Raw genomic sequence first — 22,082 nt, forward strand, 5'->3', positions numbered from 1 at the left:
CTGAATGTGCGTGCTCTTGTCAGATCGCAGCAGCGATGCAGCTTAAGGCTTGGCAAGTACCAGCATGGGAGACTGGCTTGGAATCCCAAGTTCTGGTGACCTTTTAGAACCTGAAAATTGTGTTAGTTTCTATATGAGATAGTAGAAGAAGGTTCAAATTGAACAACTGCTGTCAATGGCCATTCTAAGCTGAATGTGCCTGCTCTCGTCAGATCGCAGCAGCAATGCAGCTTAAGGTTTGGCAAGTACCAGCATGGGAGACTGGCTGGGAATCCCAAGTTCTGGTGACTTTTTTGAACCTGAAAATTGTGTTAGTTTCTCTATGAGATAGTAGAAGAAGGTTCAAATTGAACAACTGCTGTCAACGGCCATTCTAAGCTGAATGTGTGTGCTCTTGTCAGATCGCAGCAGCGATGCAGCTTAAGGCTTGGCAAGTACCAGCATGGGAGACTGGCTGGGAATCCCAAGTTCTGTTGACCTTTTTGAACCTGAAAATTGTGTTAGTTTCTCTATGAGATAGTAAGAGAAGGTTCAAATTGAACAGCTGCCGTCAATGGCCATTCTAAGCTGAATGTGCCTGCTCTCGTCAGATCGCAGCAGCAATGCAGCTTAAGCTCTTGTCAGATCGCGGCAGCGATGCAGCTTAAGGCTTGGCAAGTACCAGCATGGGAGACTGGCTGGGAATCCCAAGTTCTGGTGACCTTTTTGAACCTGAAAATTGTGTTAGTTTCTCTATGAGATAGTAGAAGAAGGTTCAAATTGAACAACTGCTGTCAACGGCCATTCTAAGCTGAATGTGTGTGCTCTTTTCAGATCGCAGCAGCGATGCAGCTTAAGGCTTGGCAAGTACCAGCATGGGAGACTGGCTGGGAATCCCAAGTTCTGGTGACCTTTTTGAACCTGAAAATTGTGTTAGTTTCTCTATGAGATAGTAAAAGAAGGTTCAAATTGAACAGCTGCTGTCAACCGCAATTCTAAGCTGAATGTGCCTGCTCTCGTCAGATTGCAGCAGCAATGCAGCTTAAGGCTTGGCAAGTACCAGCATGGGAGACTGGCTGGGAATCCCAAGTTCTGTTGACCTTTTTGAACCTGAAAATGTGTTAGTTTCTCTATGAGATAGTAAAAGAAGGTTCAAATTGAACAGCTGCTGTCAACGGCCATTCTAAGCTGAATTTGCCTGCTCTCGTAAGATCGCAGCAGCAATGCAACTTAAGGCTTGGCAAGTACCAGCATGGGAGACTGGCTGGGAATTCCAAGTTCCGTTGACCTTTTTGAACCTGAAAATTGTGTTAGTTTCTCTATGAGATAGTAAAAGAAGGTTCAAATTGAACAGCTGCTGTCAACGGCAATTCTAAGCTGAATGTGCCTGCTCTCGTCAGATTGCAGCAGCAATGCAGCTTAAGGCTTAGCAAGTACCAGCATGGGAGACTGTCTGGGAATCCCAAGTTCTGGTGACCTTTTTGAACCTGAAAATTGTGTTATTTTCTATATAAGATAGTAGAAGAAGGTTCAAATTGAACAACTGCTCTCAATGGCCATTCTAATATGAATGTGCCTGCTCTTGCCAGATCGCAGCAGCAATGCAGCTTAAGGCTTGGCAAGTACCAGCATGGGAGACTGGCTGGGAATCCCAAGTTCTGTTGCCCTTTTTGAACCTGAAAATTGTGTTAGTTTCTCTATGAGATAGTAAAAGAAGGTTCAAATTGAACAGCTGCTGTCAACGGCCATTCTAAGCTGAATGTGCGTGCTCTTGTCAGATCGCAGCAGCGATGCAGCTTAAGGCTTGGCAAGTTCCAGCATGGGAGACTGGCTGGGAATCCCAAGTTCTGTTGACCTTTTTGAACTTGAAAATTGTTTTAGTTTCTCTATGAGATAGTAAAAGAAGGTTCAATTTGAAATGCTGCTGTCAACGGCCATTCTAAGCTGAATTTGCCTGCTCTCGTCAGATTACACCAGCAATGCAACTTAAGGCTTGGCAAGTACCAGCATGGGAGACTGGCTGGGAATTCCAAGTTCCGTTGACCTATTTGAACCTGAAAATGTGTTAGTTTCTCTATGAGATAGTAAAAGAAGGTTCAAATTGAACAGCTGCTGTCAACGGCCATTCTAAGCTGAATGTGCCTGCTCTCGTCAGATCGCAGCAGCAATGCAGCTTAAGGCTTGGCAAGTACCAGCATGGGAGACTGGCTGGGAATCCCAAGTTCCGTTGACCTTTTTGAACCTGAAAATTGTGTTAGTTTCTCTATGAGATAGTAAAAGAAGGTTCAAATTGAACAGCTGCTGTCAACGGCCATTCTAAGCTGAATATGCCTGCTCTCGTCAAATCGCAGCAGCAATGCAGCTTAAGGCTTGGCAAGTACCAGCATGGGAGACTGGCTGGGAATCCCAAGTTCTGTTGACCTTTTTGAACCTGAAAATGTGTTAGTTTCTCTATGAGATAGTAAAAGAAGGTTCAAATTGAACAGCTGCTGTCAACGGCCATTCTAAGCTGAATGTGCGTGCTCTTGTCAGATCGCAGCAGCGATGCAGCTTAAGGCTTGGCAAGTACCAGCATGGGAGACTGGCTTGGAATCCCAAGTTCTGGTGACCTTTTTGAACCTGAAAATTGTGTTAGTTTCTCTATGAGATAGCAAAAGAAGGTTCAAATTGAACAGCTGCTGTCAACGGCCATTCTAAGCTGAATGTGCCTGCTCTTGTCAGATTGCAGCAGCAATGCAGCTTAAGGCTTGGCAAGTACCAGCATGGGAGACTGGCTTGGAATCCCAAGTTCTGGTGACCTTTTTGAACCTGAAAATTGTGTTAGTTTCTATATAAGATAGTAGAAGAAGGTTCAAATTGAACAACTGCTGTCGATGGCCATTCTAAGCTGAATGTGCCTGCTCTCGCCAGATCGCAGCAGCAATGCAGCTTAAGGCTTGGCAAGTACCAGCATGGGAGACTGGCTGGGAATCCCAAGTTCCGTTGCCCTTTTTGAACCTGAAAATTGTGTTAGTTTCTCTATGAGATAGTAAAAGAAGGTTCAAATTGAACAGCTGCTGTCAACGGCCATTCTAAGCTGAATGTGCGTGCTCTTGTCAGATCGCAGCAGCGATGCAGCTTAAGGCTTGGCAAGTACCAGCATGGGAGACTGGCTTGGAATCCTAAGTTCTGGTGACCTTTTTGAACCTGAAAATTGTGTTAGTTTCTATATGAGATAGTAGAAGAAGGTTCAAATTGAACAACTGCTGTCAATGGCCATTCTAAGCTGAATGTGCCTGCTCTCGTCAGATCGCAGCAGCAATGCAGCTTAAGGCTTGGCAAGTACCAGCATGGGAGACTGGCTGGGAATCCCAAGTTCCGTTGACCTTTTTTAACCTGAAAATTGTGTTAGTTTCTCTATGAGATAGCAAAAGAAGGTTCAAATTGAAAAGCTGCTGTCAACGGCCATTCTAAGCTGAATGTGCCTGCTCTCGCCAGATCGCAGCAGCAATGCAGCTTAAGGCTTGGCAAGTACCAGCATGGGAGACTGGCTGGGAATCCCAAGTTCTGTTGACCTTTTTGAACCTGAAAATTGTGTTAGTTTCTTTATGAGATAGTAAAAGAAGGTTCAATTTGAAATGCTGCTGTCAACGGCCATTCTAAGCTGAATGTGCCTGCTCTTGTCAGATCGCAGCAGCAATGCAGCTTAAGGCTTGGCAAGTACCAGCATGGGAGACTGGCTGGGAATCCCAAGTTCTGGTGACTTTTTTGAACCTGAAAATTGTGTTAGTTGCTCTATGAGATAGTAGAAGAAGGTTCAAATTGAACAACTGCTGTCAACGGCCATTCTAAGCTGAATGTGCGTGCTCTTGTCAGATTGCAGCAGCGATGCAGCTTAGGTCTTGGCAAGTACCAGCATGGGAGACTGGCTGGGAATCCCAAGTTCTGTTGACTTTTTTGAACCTGAAAATTGTGTTAGTTTCTCTATGAGATAGTAAAAGAAGGTTCAAATTGAACAGCTGCTGTCAATGGCCATTCTAAGCTGAATGTGCCTGCTCTCGTCAGATCGCAGCAGCAATGCAGCTTAAGGCTTGGCAAGTACCAGCATGGGAGACTGGCTGGGAATCCCAAGTTCCGTTGACCTTTTTGAACCTGAAAATTGTGTTAGTTTCTCTATGAGATAGTAAAGAAGGTTCAAATTGAACAGCTGCTGTCAACGGCAATTCTAAACTGAATGTGCCTGCTCTCGTCAGATCGCAGCAGCAATGCAGCTTAAGGCTTGGCAAGTACCAGCATGGGAGACTGGTTGGGAATCCCAAGTTCCGTTGATCGTTTTGAACCTGAAAATTGTGTTAGTTTCTCTATGAGATAGCAAAAGAAGGTTCAAATTGAACAGCTGCTGTCAACGGCCATTCTAAGCTGAATGTGCCTGCTCTCGTCAGATCGCAGCAGCAATGCAGCTTAAGGCTTGGCAAGTACCAGCATGGGAGACTGGCTTGGAATCCCAAGTTCTGGTGACCTTTTTGAACCTGAAAATTGTGTTAGTTTCTCTATGAGATAGCAAAAGAAGGTTCAAATTGAACAGCTGCTGTCAACGGCCATTCTAAGCTGAATGTGCCTGCTCTTGTCAGATTGCAGCAGCAATGCAGCTTAAGGCTTGGCAAGTACCAGCATGGGAGACTGGCTGGGAATCCCAAGTTCTGGTGACTTTTTTGAACCTGAAAATTGTGTTAGTTTCTCTATGAGATAGTAGAAGAAGGTTCAAATTGAACAACTGCTGTCAACGGCCATTCTAAGCTGAATGTTTGTGCTCTTGTCAGATCGCAGCAGCGATGCAGCTTAAGGCTTGGCAAGTACCAGCATGGGAGACTGGCTGGGAATCCCAAGTTCTGTTGACCTTTTTGAACCTGAAAATTGTGTTAGTTTCTCTATGAGATAGTAAAAGAAGGTTCAAATTGAACAGCTGCTGTCAACGGCCATTCTAAGCTGAATTTGCCTGCTCTCGTCAGATCGCAGCAGCAATGCAACTTAAGGCTTGGAAAGTACCAGCATGGGAGACTGGCTGGGAATTCCAAGTTCCGTTGACCTTTTTGAACCAGAAAATGAGTTAGTTTCTCTATGAGATAGTAAAAGAAGGTTCAAATTGAACAGCCGCTGTCAATGGCCATTCTAAGCTGAATGTGCCTGCTCTTTTCAGATTGCAGCAGCAATGCAGCTTAAGGCTTGGCAAGTACCAGCATGGGAGACTGGCTTGGAATCCCAGGTTCTGTTGACCTTTTTGAACTTGAAAATTGTTTTAGTTTCTCTATGAGATAGTAAAAGAAGGTTCAATTTGAAATGCTGCTGTCAACGGCCATTCTAAGCTGAATGTGCCTGCTCTTGTCAGATCGCAGCAGCAATGCAGCTTAAGGCTTGGCAAGTACCAGCATGGGAGACTGGCTGGGAATCCCAAGTTCCGTTGACCTTTTTGAACCTGAAAATTGTGTTAGTTTCTCTATGAGATAGTAAAAGAAGGTTCAAATTGAACAGCTGCTGTCAACGGCCATTCTAAGCTGAATGTGCGTGCTCTTGTCAGATCGCAGCAGCGATGCAGCTTAAGGCTTGGCAAGTACCAGCATGGGAGACTGGCTGGGAATCCCAAGTTCTGGTGACTTTTTTGAACCTGAAAATTGTGTTAGTTTCTCTATGAGATAGTAGAAGAAGGTTCAAATTGAACAACTGCTGTCAACGGCCATTCTAAGCTGAATGTGTGTGCTCTTGTCAGATCGCAGCAGCGATGCAGCTTAAGGCTTGGCAAGTACCAGCATGGGAGACTGGCTGGGAATCCCAAGTTCTGTTGACCTTTTTGAACCTGAAAATTGTGTTAGTTTCTCTATGAGATAGTAAAAGAAGGTTCAAATTGAACAGCTGCCGTCAATGGCCATTCTAAGCTGAATGTGCCTGCTCTCGTCAGATCGCAGCAGCAATGCAGCTTAAGGCTTGGCAAGTACCAGCATGGGAGACTGGCTGGGAATCCCAAGTTCTGTTGACCTTTTTGAACCTGAAAATTGTGTTAGTTTCTCTATGAGATAGTAAAAGAAGGTTCAAATTGAAAAGCTGCTGTCAACGGCAATTCTAAGCTGAATGTGCGTGCTCTTGTCAGATCGCGGCAGCGATGCAGCTTAAGGCTTGGCAAGTACCAGCATGGGAGACTGGCTGGGAATCCCAAGTTCTGGTGACCTTTTTGAACCTGAAAATTGTGTTAGTTTCTCTATGAGATAGTAGAAGAAGGTTCAAATTGAACAACTGCTGTCAACGGCCATTCTAAGCTGAATGTGTGTGCTCTTTTCAGATCGCAGCAGCGATGCAGCTTAAGGCTTGGCAAGTACCAGCATGGGAGACTGGCTGGGAATCCCAAGTTCTGGTGACCTTTTTGAACCTGAAAATTGTGTTAGTTTCTCTATGAGATAGTAAAAGAAGGTTCAAATTGAACAGCTGCTGTCAACGGCAATTCTAAGCTGAATGTGCCTGCTCTCGTCAGATTGCAGCAGCAATGCAGCTTAAGGCTTGGCAAGTACCAGCATGGGAGACTGGCTGGGAATCCCAAGTTCTGTTGACCTATTTGAACCTGAAAATGTGTTAGTTTCTCTATGAGATAGTAAAAGAAGGTTCAAATTGAACAGCTGCTGTCAACGGCCATTCTAAGCTGAATTTGCCTGCTCTCGTAAGATCGCAGCAGCAATGCAACTTAAGGCTTGGCAAGTACCAGCATGGGAGACTGGCTGGGAATTCCAAGTTCCGTTGACCTTTTTGAACCTGAAAATTGTGTTAGTTTCTCTATGAGATAGTAAAAGAAGGTTCAAATTGAACAGCTGCTTTCAACGGCAATTCTAAGCTGAATGTGCCTGCTCTCGTCAGATTGCAGCAGCAATGCAGCTTAAGGCTTGGCAAGTACCAGCATGGGAGACTGTCTGGGAATCCCAAGTTCTGGTGACCTTTTTGAACCTGAAAATTGTGTTATTTTCTATATAAGATAGTAGAAGAAGGTTCAAATTGAACAACTGCTCTCAATGGCCATTTTAATATGAATGTGCCTGCTCTTGCCAGATCGCAGCAGCAATGCAGCTTAAGGCTTGGCAATTACCAGCATGGGAGACTGGCTGGGAATCCCAAGTTCTGTTGCCCTTTTTGAACCTGAAAATTGTGTTAGTTTCTCTATGAGATAGTAAAAGAAGGTTCAAATTGAACAGCTGCTGTCAATGGCCATTCTAAGCTGAATGTGCGTGCTCTTGTCAGATCGCAGCAGCGATGCAGCTTAAGGCTTGGCAAGTTCCAGCATGGGAGACAGCCAGGGAATCCCAAGTTCTGTTGACCTTTTTGAACTTGAAAATTGTTTTAGTTTCTCTATGAGATAGTAAAAGAAGGTTCAATTTGAAATGCTGCTGTCAACGGCCATTCTAAGCTGAATGTGCCTGCTCTTGTCAGATCGCAGCAGCGATGCAGCTTAAGGCTTGGCAAGTACCAGCATGGGAGACTGGCTGGGAATCCCAAGTTCTGTTGACCTTTTTGAACCTGAAAATGTGTTAGTTTCTCTATGAGATAGTAAAAGAAGGTTCAATTTGAAATGCTGCTGTCAACGGCATTTCTAAGCTGAATGTGCCTGCTCTCGTCAGATTGCAGCAGCAATGCAGCTTAAGGCTTGGCAAGTACCAGCATGGGAGACTGGCTGGGAATCCCAAGTTCTGTTGACCTTTTTGAACCTGAAAATGTGTTAGTTTCTCTATGAGATAGTAAAAGAAGGTTCAAATTGAACAGCTGCTGTCAACGGCCATTCTAAGCTGAATTTGCCTGCTCTCGTCAGATCGCAGCAGCAATGCAACTTAAGGCTTGGCAAATACCAGCATGGGAGACTGGCTGGGAATTCCAAGTTCCGTTGACCTTTTTGAACCTGAAAATTGTGTTAGTTTCTCTATGAGATAGTAAAAGAAGGTTCAAATTGAACAGCTGCTGTCAACGGCAATTCTAAGCTGAATGTGCCTGCTCTCGTCAGATTACAGCAGCAATGCAGCTTAAGGCTTGGCAAGTACCAGCATGGGAGACTGGCTGGGAATCCCAAGTTCTGTTGACCTTTTTGAACCTGAAAATGTGTTAGTTTCTCTATGAGATAGTAAAAGAAGGTTCAAATTGAACAGCTGCTGTCAACGGCCATTCTAAGCTGAATTTGCCTGCTCTCGTCAGATTGCAGCAGCAATGCAACTTAAGGCTTGGCAAGTACCAGCATGGGAGACTGGCTGGGAATTCCAAGTTCTGTTGACCTATTTGAACCTGAAAATGTGTTAGTTTCTCTATGAGATAGTAAAAGAAGGTTCAAATTGAACAGCTGCTGTCAACAGCCATTCTAAGCTGAATGTGCCTGCTCTCGTCAGATCGCAGCAGCAATGCAGCTTAAGGCTTGGCAAGTACCAGCATGGGAGACTGGCTGGGAATCCCAAGTTCCGTTGACCTTTTTGAACCTGAAAATTGTGTTAGTTTCTCTATGAGATAGTAAAAGAAGGTTCAAATTGAACAGCTGCTGTCAACGGCCATTCTAAGCTGAATATGCCTGCTCTCGTCAAATCGCAGCAGCAATGCAGCTTAAGGCTTGGCAAGTACCAGCATGGGAGACTGGCTGGGAATCCCAAGTTCTGTTGACCTTTTTGAACCTGAAAATGTGTTAGTTTCTCTATGAGATAGTAAAAGAAGGTTCAAATTGAACAGCTGCTGTCAACGGCCATTCTAAGCTGAATGTGCGTGCTCTTGTCAGATCGCAGCAGCGATGCAGCTTAAGGCTTGGCAAGTACCAGCATGGGAGACTGGCTTGGAATCCCAAGTTCTGGTGACCTTTTTGAACCTGAAAATTGTGTTAGTTTCTCTATGAGATAGCAAAAGAAGGTTCAAATTGAACAGCTGCTGTCAACGGCCATTCTAAGCTGAATGTGCCTGCTCTTGTCAGATTGCAGCAGCAATGCAGCTTAAGGCTTGGCAAGTACCAGCATGGGAGACTGGCTTGGAATCCCAAGTTCTGGTGACCTTTTTGAACCTGAAAATTGTGTTAGTTTCTATATAAGATAGTAGAAGAAGGTTCAAATTGAACAACTGCTGTCAATGGCCATTCTAAGCTGAATGTGCCTGCTCTCACCAGATCGCAGCAGCAATGCAGCTTAAGGCTTGGCAAGTACCAGCATGGGAGACTGGCTGGGAATCCCAAGTTCCGTTGCCCTTTTTGAACCTGAAAATTGTGTTAGTTTCTCTATGAGATAGTAAAAGAAGGTTCAAATTGAACAGCTGCTGTCAACGGCCATTCTAAGCTGAATGTGCGTGCTCTTGTCAGATCGCAGCAGCGATGCAGCTTAAGGCTTGGCAAGTACCAGCATGGGAGACTGGCTTGGAATCCTAAGTTCTGGTGACCTTTTTGAACCTGAAAATTGTGTTAGTTTCTATATGAGATAGTAGAAGAAGGTTCAAATTGAACAACTGCTGTCAATGGCCATTCTAAGCTGAATGTGCCTGCTCTCGTCAGATCGCAGCAGCAATGCAGCTTAAGGCTTGGCAAGTACCAGCATGGGAGACTGGCTGGGAATCCCAAGTTCCGTTGCCCTTTTTTAACCTGAAAATTGTGTTAGTTTCTCTATGAGATAGCAAAAGAAGGTTCAAATTGAAAAGCTGCTGTCAACGGCCATTCTAAGCTGAATGTGCCTGCTCTCGCCAGATCGCAGCAGCAATGCAGCTTAAGGCTTGGCAAGTACCAGCATGGGAGACTGGCTGGGAATTCCAAGTTCCGTTGACCTTTTTGAACCTGAAAATTGTGTTAGTTTCTCTATGAGATAGTAAAAGAAGGTTCAAATTGAACAGCTGCTGTCAACGGCCATTCTAAGCTGAATGTGCGTGCTCTCGTCAGATCGCAGCAGCAATGCAGCTTAAGGCTTGGCAAGTACCAGCATGGGAGACTGGCTTGGAATCCCAAGTTCTGGTGACCTTTTTGAACCTGAAAATTGTGTTAGTTTCTCTATGAGATAGCAAAAGAAGGTTCAAATTGAACAGCTGCTGTCAACGGCCATTTTAAGCTGAATGTGCCTGCTCTTGTCAGATTGCAGCAGCAATGCAGCTTAAGGCTTGGCAAGTACCAGCATGGGAGACTGGCTGGGAATCCCAAGTTCTGGTGACTTTTTTGAACCTGAAAATTGTGTTAGTTTCTCTATGAGATAGTAGAAGAAGGTTCAAATTGAACAACTGCTGTCAACGGCCATTCTAAGCTGAATGTTTGTGCTCTTGTCAGATCGCAGCAGCGATGCAGCTTAAGGCTTGGCAAGTACCAGCATGGGAGACTGGCTGGGAATCCCAAGTTCTGTTGACCTTTTTGAACCTGAAAATTGTGTTAGTTTCTCTATGAGATAGTAAAAGAAGGTTCAAATTGAACAGCTGCTGTCAACGGCCATTCTAAGCTGAATTTGCCTGCTCTCGTCAGATCGCAGCAGCAATGCAACTTAAGGCTTGGCAAGTACCAGCATGGGAGACTGGCTGGGAATTCCAAGTTCCGTTGACCTTTTTGAACCAGAAAATGAGTTAGTTTCTCTATGAGATAGTAAAAGAAGGTTCAAATTGAACAGCCGCTGTCAACGGCCATTCTAAGCTGAATGTGCCTGCTCTTGTCAGATTGCAGCAGCAATGCAGCTTAAGGCTTGGCAAGTACCAGCATGGGAGACTGGCTTGGAATCCCAGGTTCTGTTGACCTTTTTGAACTTGAAAATTGTTTTAGTTTCTCTATGAGATAGTAAAAGAAGGTTCAATTTGAAATGCTGCTGTCAACGGCCATTCTAAGCTGAATGTGCCTGCTCTTGTCAGATCGCAGCAGCAATGCAGCTTAAGGCTTGGCAAGTACCAGCATGGGAGACTGGCTTGGAATCCCAAGTTCCGTTGACCTTTTTGAACCTGAAAATTGTGTTAGTTTCTCTATGAGATAGTAAAAGAAGGTTCAAATTGAACAGCTGCTGTCAACGGCCATTCTAAGCTGAATGTGCGTGCTCTTGTCAGATCGCAGCAGCGATGCAGCTTAAGGCTTGGCAAGTACCAGCATGGGAGACTGGCTGGGAATCCCAAGTTCTGGTGACTTTTTTGAACCTGAAAATTGTGTTAGTTTCTCTATGAGATAGTAGAAGAAGGTTCAAATTGAACAACTGCTGTCAACGGCCATTCTAAGCTGAATGTGTGTGCTCTTGTCAGATCGCAGCAGCGATGCAGCTTAAGGCTTGGCAAGTACCAGCATGGGAGACTGGCTGGGAATCCCAAGTTCTGTTGACCTTTTTGAACCTGAAAATTGTGTTAGTTTCTCTATGAGATAGTAAAAGAAGGTTCAAATTGAACAGCTGCCGTCAATGGCCATTCTAAGCTGAATGTGCCTGCTCTCGTCAGATCGCAGCAGCAATGCAGCTTAAGGCTTGGCAAGTACCAGCATGGGAGACTGGCTGGGAATCCCAAGTTCTGTTGACCTTTTTGAACCTGAAAATTGTGTTAGTTTCTCTATGAGATAGTAGAAGAAGGTTCAAATTGAACAACTGCTGTCAATGGCCATTCTAAGCTGAATGTGTGTGCTCTTTTCAGATCGCAGCAGCGATGCAGCTTAAGGCTTGGCAAGTACCAGCATGGGAGACTGGCTGGGAATCCCAAGTTCTGGTGACCTTTTTGAACCTGAAAATTGTGTTAGTTTCTCTATGAGATAGTAAAAGAAGGTTCAAATTGAACAGCTGCTGTCAACGGCAATTCTAAGCTGAATGTGCCTGCTCTCGTCAGATTGCAGCAGCAATGCAGCTTAAGGCTTGGCAAGTACCAGCATGGGAGACTGGCTGGGAATCCCAAGTTCTGTTGACCTTTTTGAACCTGAAAATGTTTTAGTTTCTCTATGAGATAGTAAAAGAAGGTTCAAATTAAACAGCTGCTGTCAACGGCCATTCTAAGCTGAATTTGCCTGCTCTCGTAAGATCGCAGCAGCAATGCAACTTAAGGCTTGGCAAGTACCAGCATGGGAGACTGGCTGGGAATTCCAAGTTCCGTTGACCTTTTTGAACCTGAAAATTGTGTTAGTTTCTCTATGAGATAGTAAAAGAAGGTTCAAATTGAACAGCTGCTGTCAACGGCAATTCTAAGCTGAATGTGCCTGCTCTCGTCAGATTGCAGCAGCAATGCAGCTTAAGGCTTGGCAAGTACCAGCATGGGAGACTGTCTGGGAATCCCAAGTTCTGGTGACCTTTTTGAACCTGAAAATTGTGTTATTTTCTATATAAGATAGTAGAAGAAGGTTCAAATTGAACAACTGCTCTCAATGGCCATTCTAATATGAATGTGCCTGCTCTTGCCAGATCGCAGCAGCAATGCAGCTTAAGGCTTGGCAATTACCAGCATGGGAGACTGGCTGGGAATCCCAAGTTCTGTTGCCCTTTTTGAACCTGAAAATTGTGTTAGTTTCTCTATGAGATAGTAAAAGAAGGTTCAAATTGAACAGCTGCTGTCAATGGCCATTCTAAGCTGAATGTGCGTGCTCTTGTCAGATCGCAGCAGCGATGCAGCTTAAGGCTTGGCAAGTTCCAGCATGGGAGACTGCCTGGGAATCCCAAGTTCTGTTGACCTTTTTGAACTTGAAAATTGTTTTAGTTTCTCTATGAGATAGTAAAAGAAGGTTCAAATTGAACAGCTGCTGTCAACGGCCATTCTAAGCTGAATTTGCCTGCTCTCGTCAGATCGCAGCAGCAATGCAACTTAAGGCTTGGCAAGTACCAGCATGGGAGACTGGCTGGGAATTCCAAGTTCCGTTGACCTTTCTGAACCAGAAAATGAGTTAGTTTCTCTATGAGATAGTAAAAGAAGGTTCAAATTGAACAGCCGCTGTCAACGGCCATTCTAAGCTGAATGTGCCTGCTCTTGTCAGATTGCAGCAGCAATGCAGCTTAAGGCTTGGCAAGTACCAGCATGGGAGACTGGCTTGGAATCCCAGGTTCTGTTGACCTTTTTGAACTTGAAAATTGTTTTAGTTTCTCTATGAGATAGTAAAAGAAGGTTCAATTTGAAATGCTGCTGTCAACGGCCATTCTAAGCTGAATGTGCCTGCTCTTGTCAGATCGCAGCAGCAATGCAGCTTAAGGCTTGGCAAGTACCAGCATGGGAGACTGGCTTGGAATCCCAAGTTCCGTTGACCTTTTTGAACCTGAAAATTGTGTTAGTTTCTCTATGAGATAGTAAAAGAAGGTTCAAATTGAACAGCTGCTGTCAACGGCCATTCTAAGCTGAATGTGCGTGCTCTTGTCAGATCGCAGCAGCGATGCAGCTTAAGGCTTGGCAAGTACCAGCATGGGAGACTGGCTGGGAATCCCAAGTTCTGGTGACTTTTTTGAACCTGAAAATTGTGTTAGTTTCTCTATGAGATAGTAGAAGAAGGTTCAAATTGAACAACTGCTGTCAACGGCCATTCTAAGCTGAATGTGTGTGCTCTTGTCAGATCGCAGCAGCGATGCAGCTTAAGGCTTGGCAAGTACCAGCATGGGAGACTGGCTGGGAATCCCAAGTTCTGTTGACCTTTTTGAACCTGAAAATTGTGTTAGTTTCTCTATGAGATAGTAAAAGAAGGTTCAAATTGAACAGCTGCCGTCAATGGCCATTCTAAGCTGAATGTGCCTGCTCTCGTCAGATCGCAGCAGCAATGCAGCTTAAGGCTTGGCAAGTACCAGCATGGGAGACTGGCTGGGAATCCCAAGTTCTGTTGACCTTTTTGAACCTGAAAATTGTGTTAGTTTCTCTATGAGATAGTAAAAGAAGGTTCAAATTGAAAAGCTGCTGTCAACGGCAATTCTAAGCTGAATGTGCGTGCTCTTGTCAGATCGCGGCAGCGATGCAGCTTAAGGCTTGGCAAGTACCAGCATGGGAGACTGGCTGGGAATCCCAAGTTCTGGTGACCTTTTTGAACCTGAAAATTGTGTTAGTTTCTCTATGAGATAGTAGAAGAAGGTTCAAATTGAACAACTGCTGTCAATGGCCATTCTAAGCTGAATGTGTGTGCTCTTGTCAGATCACAGCAGCAATGCAGCTTAAGGCTTGGCAAGTACCAGCATGGGAGACTGGCTGGGAATCCCAAGTTCCGTTGACCTTTTTGAACCTGAAAATTGTGTTAGTTTCGCTATGAGATAGTAAAAGAAGGTTCAAATTGAACAACTGCTGTCAACGGCCATTCTAAGCTGAATGTGTGTGCTCTTTTCAGATCGCAGCAGCGATGCAGCTTAAGGCTTGGCAAGTACCAGCATGGGAGACTGGCTGGGAATCCCAAGTTCTGTTGACCTTTTTGAACCTGAAAATTGTGTTAGTTTCTCTATGAGATAACAAAAGAAGGTTCAAATTGAACAGCTGCTGTCAACGGCCATTCTAAGCTGAATGTGCCTGCTCTTGTCAGATTGCAGCAGCAATGCAGCTTAAGGCTTGGCAAGTACCAGCATGGGAGACTGGCTTGGAATCCCAAGTTCTGGTGACCTTTTTGAACCTTAAAATTGTGTTAGTTTCTATATAAGATAGTAGAAGAAGGTTCAAATTGAACAACTGCTGTCAATGGCCATTCTAAGCTGAATGTGCCTGCTCTTGCCAGATCGCAGCAGCAATGCAGCTTAAGGCTTGGCAAGTACCAGCATGGGAGACTGGCTGGGAATCCCAAGTTCCGTTGACCTTTTTGAACCTGAAAATTGTGTTAGTTTCTCTATGAGATAGTAAAAGAAGGTTCAAATTGAACAGCTGCTGTCAACGGCCATTCTAAGCTGAATGTGCCTGCTCTCGTCAGATCGCAGCAGCAATGCAGCTTAAGGCTTGGCAAGTACCAGCATGGGAGACTGGCTGGGAATTCCAAGTTCTGTTGACCTTTTTGAACCTGAAAATGTGTTAGTTTCTCTATGAGATAGTAAAAGAAGGTTCAAATTGAACAGCTGCTGTCAACGGCCATTCTAAGCTGAATGTGCGTGCTCTTGTCAGATCGCAGCAGCGATGCAGCTTAAGGCTTGGCAAGTACCAGCATGGGAGACTGGCTTGGAATCCCAAGTTCTGGTGACCTTTTTGAACCTGAAAATTGTGTTAGTTTCTCTATGAGATAGCAAAAGAAGGTTCAAATTGAACAGCTGCTGTCAACGGCCATTCTAAGCTGAATGTGCCTGCTCTTGTCAGATTGCAGCAGCAATGCAGCTTAAGGCTTGGCAAGTACCAGCATGGGAGACTGGCTTGGAATCCCAAGTTCTGGTGACCTTTTTGAACCTGAAAATTGTGTTAGTTTCTATATACGATAGTAGAAGAAGGTTCAAATTGAACAACTGCTGTCAACGGCCATTCTAAGCTGAATGTGCCTGCTCTCGCCAGATCGCAGCAGCAATGCAGCTTAAGGCTTGGCAAGTACCAGCATGGGAGACTGGCTGGGAATCCCAAGTTCCGTTGCCCTTTTTGAACCTGAAAATTGTGTTAGTTTCTCTATGAGATAGTAAAAGAAGGTTCAAATTGAACAGCTGCTGTCAACGGCCATTCTAAGCTGAATGTGCGTGCTCTTGTCAGATCACAGCAGCGATGCAGCTTAAGGCTTGGCAAGTACCAGCATGGGAGACTGGCTGGGAAACCCAAGTTCTGTTGACTTTTTTGAACCTGAAAATTGTGTTAGTTTCTCTATGAGTTAGTAAAAGAAGGTTCAAATTGAACAGCTGCTGTCAACGGCCATTCTAAGCTGAATGTGCCTGCTCTCGTCAGATCGCAGCAGCAATGCAGCTTAAGGCTTGGCAAGTACCAGCATGGGAGACTGGCTGGGAATCCCAAGTTCTGTTGACCTTTTTGAACCTGAAAATGTGTTAGTTTCTCTATGAGATAGTAAAAGAAGGTTCAAATTGAACAGCTGCTGTCAACGGCCATTCTAAGCTGAATGTGCGTGCGCTTGTCAGATCGCAGCAGCGATGCAGCTTAAGGCTTGGCAAGTACCAGCATGGGAGACTGGCTTGGAATCCCAAGTTCTGGTGACCTTTTTGAACCTGAAAATTGTGTTAGTTTCTCTATGAGATAGCAAAAGAAGGTTCAAATTGAACAGCTGCTGTCAATGGCCATTCTAAGCTGAATGTGCCAGCTCTCGTCAGATCGCAGCAGCAATGCAGCTTAAGGCTTGGCAAGTACCAGCATGGGAGACTGGCTGGGAATCCCAAGTTCCGTTGCCCTTTTTGAACCTGAAAATTGTGTTAGTTTCTCTATGAGATAGTAAAAGAAGGTTCAAATTGAACAGCTGCTGTCAACGGCCATTCTAAGCTGAATGTGCGTGCTCTTGTGAGATTGCAGCAGCGATGCAGCTTAAGGCTTGGCAAGTACCAGCATGGGAGACTGGCTTGGAGTCCCAAGTTCTGGTGACCTTTTTGAACCTGAAAATTGTGTTAGTTTCTCTATGAGATAGCAAAAGAAGGTTCAAATTGAACAGCTGCTGTCAACGGCCATTCTAAGCTGAATGTGCCTGCTCTTGTCAGATTGCAGCAGCAATGCAGCTTAAGGCTTGGCAAGTACCAGCATGGGAGACTGGCTTGGAATCCCAAGTTCTGGTGACCTTTTTGAACCTTAAAATTGTGTTAGTTTCTATATAAGATAGTAGAAGAAGGTTCAAATTGAACAACTGCTGTCAATGGCCATTCTAAGCTGAATGTGCCTGCTCTTGCCAGATCGCAGCAGCAATGCAGCTTAAGGCTTGGCAAGTACCAGCATGGGAGACTGGCTGGGAATCCCAAGTTCCGTTGACCTTTTTGAACCTGAAAATTGTGTTAGTTTCTCTATGAGATAGTAAAAGAAGGTTCAAATTGAACAGCTGCTGTCAACGGCCATTCTAAGCTGAATGTGCGTGCTCTTGTCAGATCGCAGCAGCGATGCAGCTTAAGGCTTGGCAAGTACCAGCATGGGAGACTGGCTTGGAATCCCAAGTTCTGGTGACCTTTTTGAACCTGAAAATTGTGTTAGTTTCTCTATGAGATAGCAAAAGAAGGTTCAAATTGAACAGCTGCTGTCAACGGCCATTCTAAGCTGAATGTGCGTGCTCTTGTGAGATCGCAGCAGCGATGCAGCTTAAGGCTTGGCAAGTACCAGCATGGGAGACTGGCTTGGAGTCCCAAGTTCTGGTGACCTTTTTGAACCTGAAAATTGTGTTAGTTTCTCTATGAGATAGCAAAAGAAGGTTCAAATTGAACAGCTGCTGTCAACGGCCATTCTAAGCTGAATGTGCCTGCTCTTGTCAGATTGCAGCAGCAATGCAGCTTAAGGCTTGGCAAGTACCAGCATGGGAGACTGGCTTGGAATCCCAAGTTCTGGTGACCTTTTTGAACCTTAAAATTGTGTTAGTTTCTATCTAAGATAGTAGAAGAAGGTTCAAATTGGACAACTGCTGTCAATGGCCATTCTAAGCTGAATGTGCCTGCTCTTGCCAGATCGCAGCAGCAATGCAGCTTAAGGCTTGGCAAGTACCAGCATGGGAGACTGGCTGGGAATCCCAAGTTCTGTTGACCTTTTTGAACCTGAAAATTGTGTTAGTTTCTCTATGAGATAGTAAAAGAAGGTTCAAATTGAACAGCTGCTGTCAACGGCCATTCTAAGCTGAATGTGCCTGCTCTCGTCAGATCGCAGCAGCAATGCAGCTTAAGGCTTGGCAAGTACCAGCATGGGAGACTGGCTGGGAATTCCAAGTTCTGTTTACCTTTTTGAACCTGAAAATGTGTTAGTTTCTCTATGAGATAGTAAAAGAAGGTTCAAATTGAACAGCTGCTGTCAACGGCCATTCTAAGCTGAATGTGCGTGCTCTTGTCAGATCGCAGCAGCGATGCAGCTTAAGGCTTGGCAAGTACCAGCATGGGAGACTGGCTTGGAATCCCAAGTTCTGGTGACCTTTTTGAACCTGAAAATTGTGTTAGTTTCTCTATGAGATAGCAAAAGAAGGTTCAAATTGAACAGCTGCTGTCAACGGCCATTCTAAGCTGAATGTGCCTGCTCTTGTCAGATTGCAGCAGCAATGCAGCTTAAGGCTTGGCAAGTACCAGCATGGGAGACTGGCTTGGAATCCCAAGTTCTGGTGACCTTTTTGAACCTGAAAATTGTGTTAGTTTCTATATAAGATAGTAGAAGAAGGTTCAAATTGAACAACTGCTGTCAACGGCCATTCTAAACTGAATGTGCCTGCTCTCGCCAGATCGCAGCAGCAATGCAGCTTAAGGCTTGGCAAGTACCAGCATGGGAGACTGGCTGGGAATCCCAAGTTCCGTTGCCCTTTTTGAACCTGAAAATTGTGTTAGTTTCTCTATGAGATAGTAAAAGAAGGTTCAAATTGAACAGCTGCTGTCAACGGCCATTCTAAGCTGAATGTGCGTGCTCTTGTCAGATCACAGCAGCGATGCAGCTTAAGGCTTGGCAAGTACCAGCATGGGAGACTGGCTGGGAATCCCATGTTCTGGTGACTTTTTTGAACCTGAAAATTGTGTTAGTTTCTCTATGAGATAGTAAAAGAAGGTTCAAATTGAACAGCTGCTGTCAACGGCCATTCTAAGCTGAATGTGCCTGCTCTCGTCAGATCGCAGCAGCAATGCAGCTTAAGGCTTGGCAAGTACCAGCATGGGAGACTGGCTGGGAATCCCAAGTTCTGTTGACCTTTTTGAACCTGAAAATGTGTTAGTTTCTCTATGAGATAGTAAAAGAAGGTTCAAATTGAACAGCTGCTGTCAACGGCCATTCTAAGCTGAATGTGCGTGCGCTTGTCAGATCGCAGCAGCGATGCAGCTTAAGGCTTGGCAAGTACCAGCATGGGAGACTGGCTTGGAATCCCAAGTTCTGGTGACCTTTTTGAACCTGAAAATTGTGTTAGTTTCTATATAAGATAGTAGAAGAAGGTTCAAATTGAACAATTGCTGTCAATGGCCATTCTAAGCTGAATGTGCCTGCTCTTGCCAGATCGCAGCAGCAATGCAGCTTAAGGCTTGGCAAGAACCAGCATGGGAGACTGGCTGGGAATCCCAAGTTCCGTTGACCTTTTTGAACCTGAAAATTGTGTTAGTTTCTCTATGAGATAGTAAAAGAAGGTTCAAATTGAACAGCTGCTGTCAACGGCCATTCTAAGCTGAATGTGCCTGCTCTCGTCAGATCGCAGCAGCAATGCAGCTTAAGGCTTGGCAAGTACCAGCATGGGAGACTGGCTGGGAATTCCAAGTTCTGTTGACCTTTTTGAACCTGAAAATGTGTTAGTTTCTCTATGAGATAGTAAAAGAAGGTTCAAATTGAACAGCTGCTGTCAACGGCCATTCTAAGCTGAATGTGCGTGCTCTTGTCAGATCGCAGCAGCGATGCAGCTTAAGGCTTGGCAAGTACCAGCATGGGAGACTGGCTTGGAATCCCAAGTTCTGGTGACCTTTTTGAACCTGAAAATTGTGTTAGTTTCTCTATGAGATAGCAAAAGAAGGTTCAAATTGAACAGCTGCTGTCAACGGCCATTCTAAGCTGAATGTGCCTGCTCTTGTCAGATTGCAGCAGCAATGCAGCTTAAGGCTTGGCAAGTACCAGCATGGGAGACTGGCTTGGAATCCCAAGTTCTGGTGACCTTTTTGAACCTTAAAATTGTGTTAGTTTCTATATAAGATAGTAGAAGAAGGTTCAAATTGAACAACTGCTGTCAATGGCCATTCTAAGCTGAATGTGCCTGCTCTTGCCAGATCGCAGCAGCAATGCAGCTTAAGGCTTGGCAAGTACCAGCATGGGAGACTGGCTGGGAATCCCAAGTTCCGTTGACCTTTTTGAACCTGAAAATTGTGTTAGTTTCTCTATGAGATAGTAAAAGAAGGTTCAAATTGAACAGCTGCTGTCAACGGCCATTCTAAGCTGAATGTGCCTGCTCTCGTCAGATCGCAGCAGCAATGCAGCTTAAGGCTTGGCAAGTACCAGCATGGGAGACTGGCTGGGAATTCCAAGTTCTGTTGACCTTTTTGAACCTGAAAATGTGTTAGTTTCTCTATGAGATAGTAAAAGAAGGTTCAAATTGAACAGCTGCTGTCAACGGCCATTCTAAGCTGAATGTGCGTGCTCTTGTCAGATCGCAGCAGCGATGCAGCTTAAGGCTTGGCAAGTACCAGCATGGGAGACTGGCTTGGAATCCCAAGTTCTGGTGACCTTTTTGAACCTGAAAATTGTGTTAGTTTCTCTATGAGATAGCAAAAGAAGGTTCAAATTGAACAGCTGCTGTCAACGGCCATTCTAAGCTGAATGTGCCTGCTCTTGTCAGATTGCAGCAGCAATGCAGCTTAAGGCTTGGCAAGTACCAGCATGGGAGACTGGCTTGGAATCCCAAGTTCTGGTGACCTTTTTGAACCTGAAAATTGTGTTAGTTTCTATATAAGATAGTAGAAGAAGGTTCAAATTGAACAACTGCTGTCAACGGCCATTCTAAGCTGAATGTGCCTGCTCTCGCCAGATCGCAGCAGCGATGCAGCTTAAGGCTTGGCAAGTACCAGCATGGGAGACTGGCTTGGAATCCCAAGTTCTGGTGACCTTTTTGAACCTGAAAATTGTGTTAGTTTCTATATAAGATAGTAGAAGAAGGTTCAAATTGAACAACTGCTGTCAATGGCCATTCTAAGCTGAATGTGCCTGCTCTTGCCAGATCGCAGCAGCAATGCAGCTTAAGGCTTGGCAAGTACCAGCATGGGAGACTGGCTTGGAATCCCAAGTTCTGGTGACCTTTTTGAACCTGAAAATTGTGTTATTTTCTATATAAGATAGTAGAAGAAGGTTCAAATTGAACAACTGCTGTCAATGGCCATTCTAAGCTGAATGTGCCTGCTCTTGCCAGATCGCAGCAGCAATGCAGCTTAAGGCTTGGCAAGTACCAGCATGGGAGACTGGCTGGGAATCCCAAGTTCTGTTGCCCTTTTTGAACCTGAAAATTGTGTTAGTTTCTCTATGAGATAGTAAAAGAACTTTCAAATTGAACAGCTGCTGTCAACGGCCATTCTAAGCTGAATGTGCGTGCTCTTGTCAGATCGCAGCAGCGATGCAGCTTAAGGCTTGGCAAGTACCAGCATGGGAGACTGGCTTGGAATCCCAAGTTCCGTTGACCTTTTTAAACCTGAAAATTGTGTTAGTTTCTCTATGAGATAGTAAAAGAAGGTTCAAATTGAACAGCTGCTGTCAACGGCCATTCTAAGCTGAATGTGCCTGCTCTCGTCAGATCGCAGCAGCAATGCAGCTTAAGGCTTGGCAAGTACCAGCATGGGAGACTGGCTGGGAATTCCAAGTTCTGTTGACCTTTTTGAACCTGAAAATGTGTTAGTTTCTCTATGAGATAGTAAAAGAAGGTTCAAATTGAACAGCTGCTGTCAACGGCCATTCTAAGCTGAATGTGCGTGCTCTTGTCAGATCGCAGCAGCGATGCAGCTTAAGGCTTGGCAAGTACCAGCATGGGAGACTGGCTTGGAATCCCAAGTTCTGGTGACCTTTTTGAACCTGAAAATTGTGTTAGTTTCTCTATGAGATAGCAAAAGAAGGTTCAAATTGAACAGCTGCTGTCAACGGCCATTCTAAGCTGAATGTGCCTGCTCTTGTCAGATTGCAGCAGCAATGCAGCTTAAGGCTTGGCAAGTACCAGCATGGGAGACTGGCTTGGAATCCCAAGTTCTGGTGACCTTTTTGAACCTGAAAATTGTGTTAGTTTCTATATAAGATAGTAGAAGAAGGTTCAAATTGAACAATTGCTGTCAACGGCCATTCTAAGCTGAATGTGCCTGCTCTCGCCAGATCGCAGCAGCAATGCAGCTTAAGGCTTGGCAAGTACCAGCATGGGATACTGGCTGGGAATCCCAAGTTCCGTTGCCCTTTTTGAACCTGAAAATTGTGTTAGTTTCTCTATGAGATAGTAATAGAAGGTTCAAACTGAACAGCTGCTGTCAACGGCTATTCTAAGCTGAATGTGCGTGCTCTTGTCAGATCACAGCAGCGATGCAGCTTAAGGCTTGGCAAGTACCAGCATGGGAGACTGGCTGGGAATCCCAAGTTCTGGTGACTTTTTTGAACCTGAAAATTGTGTTAGTTTCTCAATGAGATAGTAA

General features: G+C 44.8%; 41 pseudogenes; all 41 read left to right on the top strand.

Annotated features, from left to right (window-relative positions):
- Positions 1-1,149: 1,149 nt before the first annotated feature.
- On the top strand, positions 1,150-1,268 carry LOC140096684 (5S ribosomal RNA; annotated as a pseudogene).
- An 825-nt stretch (positions 1,269-2,093) lies between these two features.
- On the top strand, positions 2,094-2,212 carry LOC140090041 (5S ribosomal RNA; annotated as a pseudogene).
- Positions 2,213-2,282: 70 nt separating this feature from the next.
- On the top strand, positions 2,283-2,401 carry LOC140094956 (5S ribosomal RNA; annotated as a pseudogene).
- A 447-nt stretch (positions 2,402-2,848) lies between these two features.
- On the top strand, positions 2,849-2,967 carry LOC140098755 (5S ribosomal RNA; annotated as a pseudogene).
- A 259-nt stretch (positions 2,968-3,226) lies between these two features.
- LOC140082565 (5S ribosomal RNA) lies at positions 3,227-3,345 on the top strand (annotated as a pseudogene).
- A 70-nt stretch (positions 3,346-3,415) lies between these two features.
- Positions 3,416-3,534, top strand: LOC140090369 (5S ribosomal RNA; annotated as a pseudogene).
- A 448-nt stretch (positions 3,535-3,982) lies between these two features.
- On the top strand, positions 3,983-4,101 carry LOC140082566 (5S ribosomal RNA; annotated as a pseudogene).
- Positions 4,102-4,170: 69 nt separating this feature from the next.
- Positions 4,171-4,289, top strand: LOC140097821 (5S ribosomal RNA; annotated as a pseudogene).
- A 70-nt stretch (positions 4,290-4,359) lies between these two features.
- LOC140097941 (5S ribosomal RNA) lies at positions 4,360-4,478 on the top strand (annotated as a pseudogene).
- A 448-nt stretch (positions 4,479-4,926) lies between these two features.
- On the top strand, positions 4,927-5,045 carry LOC140092410 (5S ribosomal RNA; annotated as a pseudogene).
- A 258-nt stretch (positions 5,046-5,303) lies between these two features.
- Positions 5,304-5,422, top strand: LOC140088776 (5S ribosomal RNA; annotated as a pseudogene).
- A 448-nt stretch (positions 5,423-5,870) lies between these two features.
- On the top strand, positions 5,871-5,989 carry LOC140083687 (5S ribosomal RNA; annotated as a pseudogene).
- Positions 5,990-6,437: 448 nt separating this feature from the next.
- On the top strand, positions 6,438-6,556 carry LOC140094810 (5S ribosomal RNA; annotated as a pseudogene).
- Positions 6,557-6,625: 69 nt separating this feature from the next.
- LOC140096686 (5S ribosomal RNA) lies at positions 6,626-6,744 on the top strand (annotated as a pseudogene).
- Positions 6,745-7,381: 637 nt separating this feature from the next.
- LOC140089811 (5S ribosomal RNA) lies at positions 7,382-7,500 on the top strand (annotated as a pseudogene).
- Positions 7,501-8,322: 822 nt separating this feature from the next.
- On the top strand, positions 8,323-8,441 carry LOC140090031 (5S ribosomal RNA; annotated as a pseudogene).
- A 70-nt stretch (positions 8,442-8,511) lies between these two features.
- On the top strand, positions 8,512-8,630 carry LOC140094958 (5S ribosomal RNA; annotated as a pseudogene).
- A 447-nt stretch (positions 8,631-9,077) lies between these two features.
- LOC140095112 (5S ribosomal RNA) lies at positions 9,078-9,196 on the top strand (annotated as a pseudogene).
- A 259-nt stretch (positions 9,197-9,455) lies between these two features.
- Positions 9,456-9,574, top strand: LOC140089148 (5S ribosomal RNA; annotated as a pseudogene).
- Positions 9,575-9,644: 70 nt separating this feature from the next.
- LOC140086445 (5S ribosomal RNA) lies at positions 9,645-9,763 on the top strand (annotated as a pseudogene).
- Positions 9,764-10,400: 637 nt separating this feature from the next.
- LOC140093426 (5S ribosomal RNA) lies at positions 10,401-10,519 on the top strand (annotated as a pseudogene).
- A 258-nt stretch (positions 10,520-10,777) lies between these two features.
- On the top strand, positions 10,778-10,896 carry LOC140095428 (5S ribosomal RNA; annotated as a pseudogene).
- Positions 10,897-11,344: 448 nt separating this feature from the next.
- LOC140083688 (5S ribosomal RNA) lies at positions 11,345-11,463 on the top strand (annotated as a pseudogene).
- A 259-nt stretch (positions 11,464-11,722) lies between these two features.
- On the top strand, positions 11,723-11,841 carry LOC140094812 (5S ribosomal RNA; annotated as a pseudogene).
- Positions 11,842-11,910: 69 nt separating this feature from the next.
- On the top strand, positions 11,911-12,029 carry LOC140096687 (5S ribosomal RNA; annotated as a pseudogene).
- A 637-nt stretch (positions 12,030-12,666) lies between these two features.
- LOC140093427 (5S ribosomal RNA) lies at positions 12,667-12,785 on the top strand (annotated as a pseudogene).
- Positions 12,786-13,043: 258 nt separating this feature from the next.
- Positions 13,044-13,162, top strand: LOC140095429 (5S ribosomal RNA; annotated as a pseudogene).
- Positions 13,163-13,610: 448 nt separating this feature from the next.
- LOC140083689 (5S ribosomal RNA) lies at positions 13,611-13,729 on the top strand (annotated as a pseudogene).
- Positions 13,730-14,555: 826 nt separating this feature from the next.
- Positions 14,556-14,674, top strand: LOC140098804 (5S ribosomal RNA; annotated as a pseudogene).
- Positions 14,675-14,744: 70 nt separating this feature from the next.
- On the top strand, positions 14,745-14,863 carry LOC140078381 (5S ribosomal RNA; annotated as a pseudogene).
- Positions 14,864-15,310: 447 nt separating this feature from the next.
- LOC140094555 (5S ribosomal RNA) lies at positions 15,311-15,429 on the top strand (annotated as a pseudogene).
- Positions 15,430-15,688: 259 nt separating this feature from the next.
- On the top strand, positions 15,689-15,807 carry LOC140078963 (5S ribosomal RNA; annotated as a pseudogene).
- Positions 15,808-16,065: 258 nt separating this feature from the next.
- Positions 16,066-16,184, top strand: LOC140097018 (5S ribosomal RNA; annotated as a pseudogene).
- A 448-nt stretch (positions 16,185-16,632) lies between these two features.
- On the top strand, positions 16,633-16,751 carry LOC140098805 (5S ribosomal RNA; annotated as a pseudogene).
- Positions 16,752-17,577: 826 nt separating this feature from the next.
- On the top strand, positions 17,578-17,696 carry LOC140086506 (5S ribosomal RNA; annotated as a pseudogene).
- Positions 17,697-18,521: 825 nt separating this feature from the next.
- LOC140078964 (5S ribosomal RNA) lies at positions 18,522-18,640 on the top strand (annotated as a pseudogene).
- A 447-nt stretch (positions 18,641-19,087) lies between these two features.
- On the top strand, positions 19,088-19,206 carry LOC140078382 (5S ribosomal RNA; annotated as a pseudogene).
- Positions 19,207-19,653: 447 nt separating this feature from the next.
- On the top strand, positions 19,654-19,772 carry LOC140098807 (5S ribosomal RNA; annotated as a pseudogene).
- A 70-nt stretch (positions 19,773-19,842) lies between these two features.
- LOC140078383 (5S ribosomal RNA) lies at positions 19,843-19,961 on the top strand (annotated as a pseudogene).
- A 1,203-nt stretch (positions 19,962-21,164) lies between these two features.
- Positions 21,165-21,283, top strand: LOC140078385 (5S ribosomal RNA; annotated as a pseudogene).
- A 447-nt stretch (positions 21,284-21,730) lies between these two features.
- LOC140097880 (5S ribosomal RNA) lies at positions 21,731-21,849 on the top strand (annotated as a pseudogene).
- Positions 21,850-22,082: the final 233 nt, after the last annotated feature.

Source organism: Engystomops pustulosus, chromosome 9, assembly GCF_040894005.1.
Source record: "Engystomops pustulosus chromosome 9, aEngPut4.maternal, whole genome shotgun sequence".
NCBI classification, from domain to species: domain Eukaryota; kingdom Metazoa; phylum Chordata; class Amphibia; order Anura; family Leptodactylidae; genus Engystomops; species Engystomops pustulosus.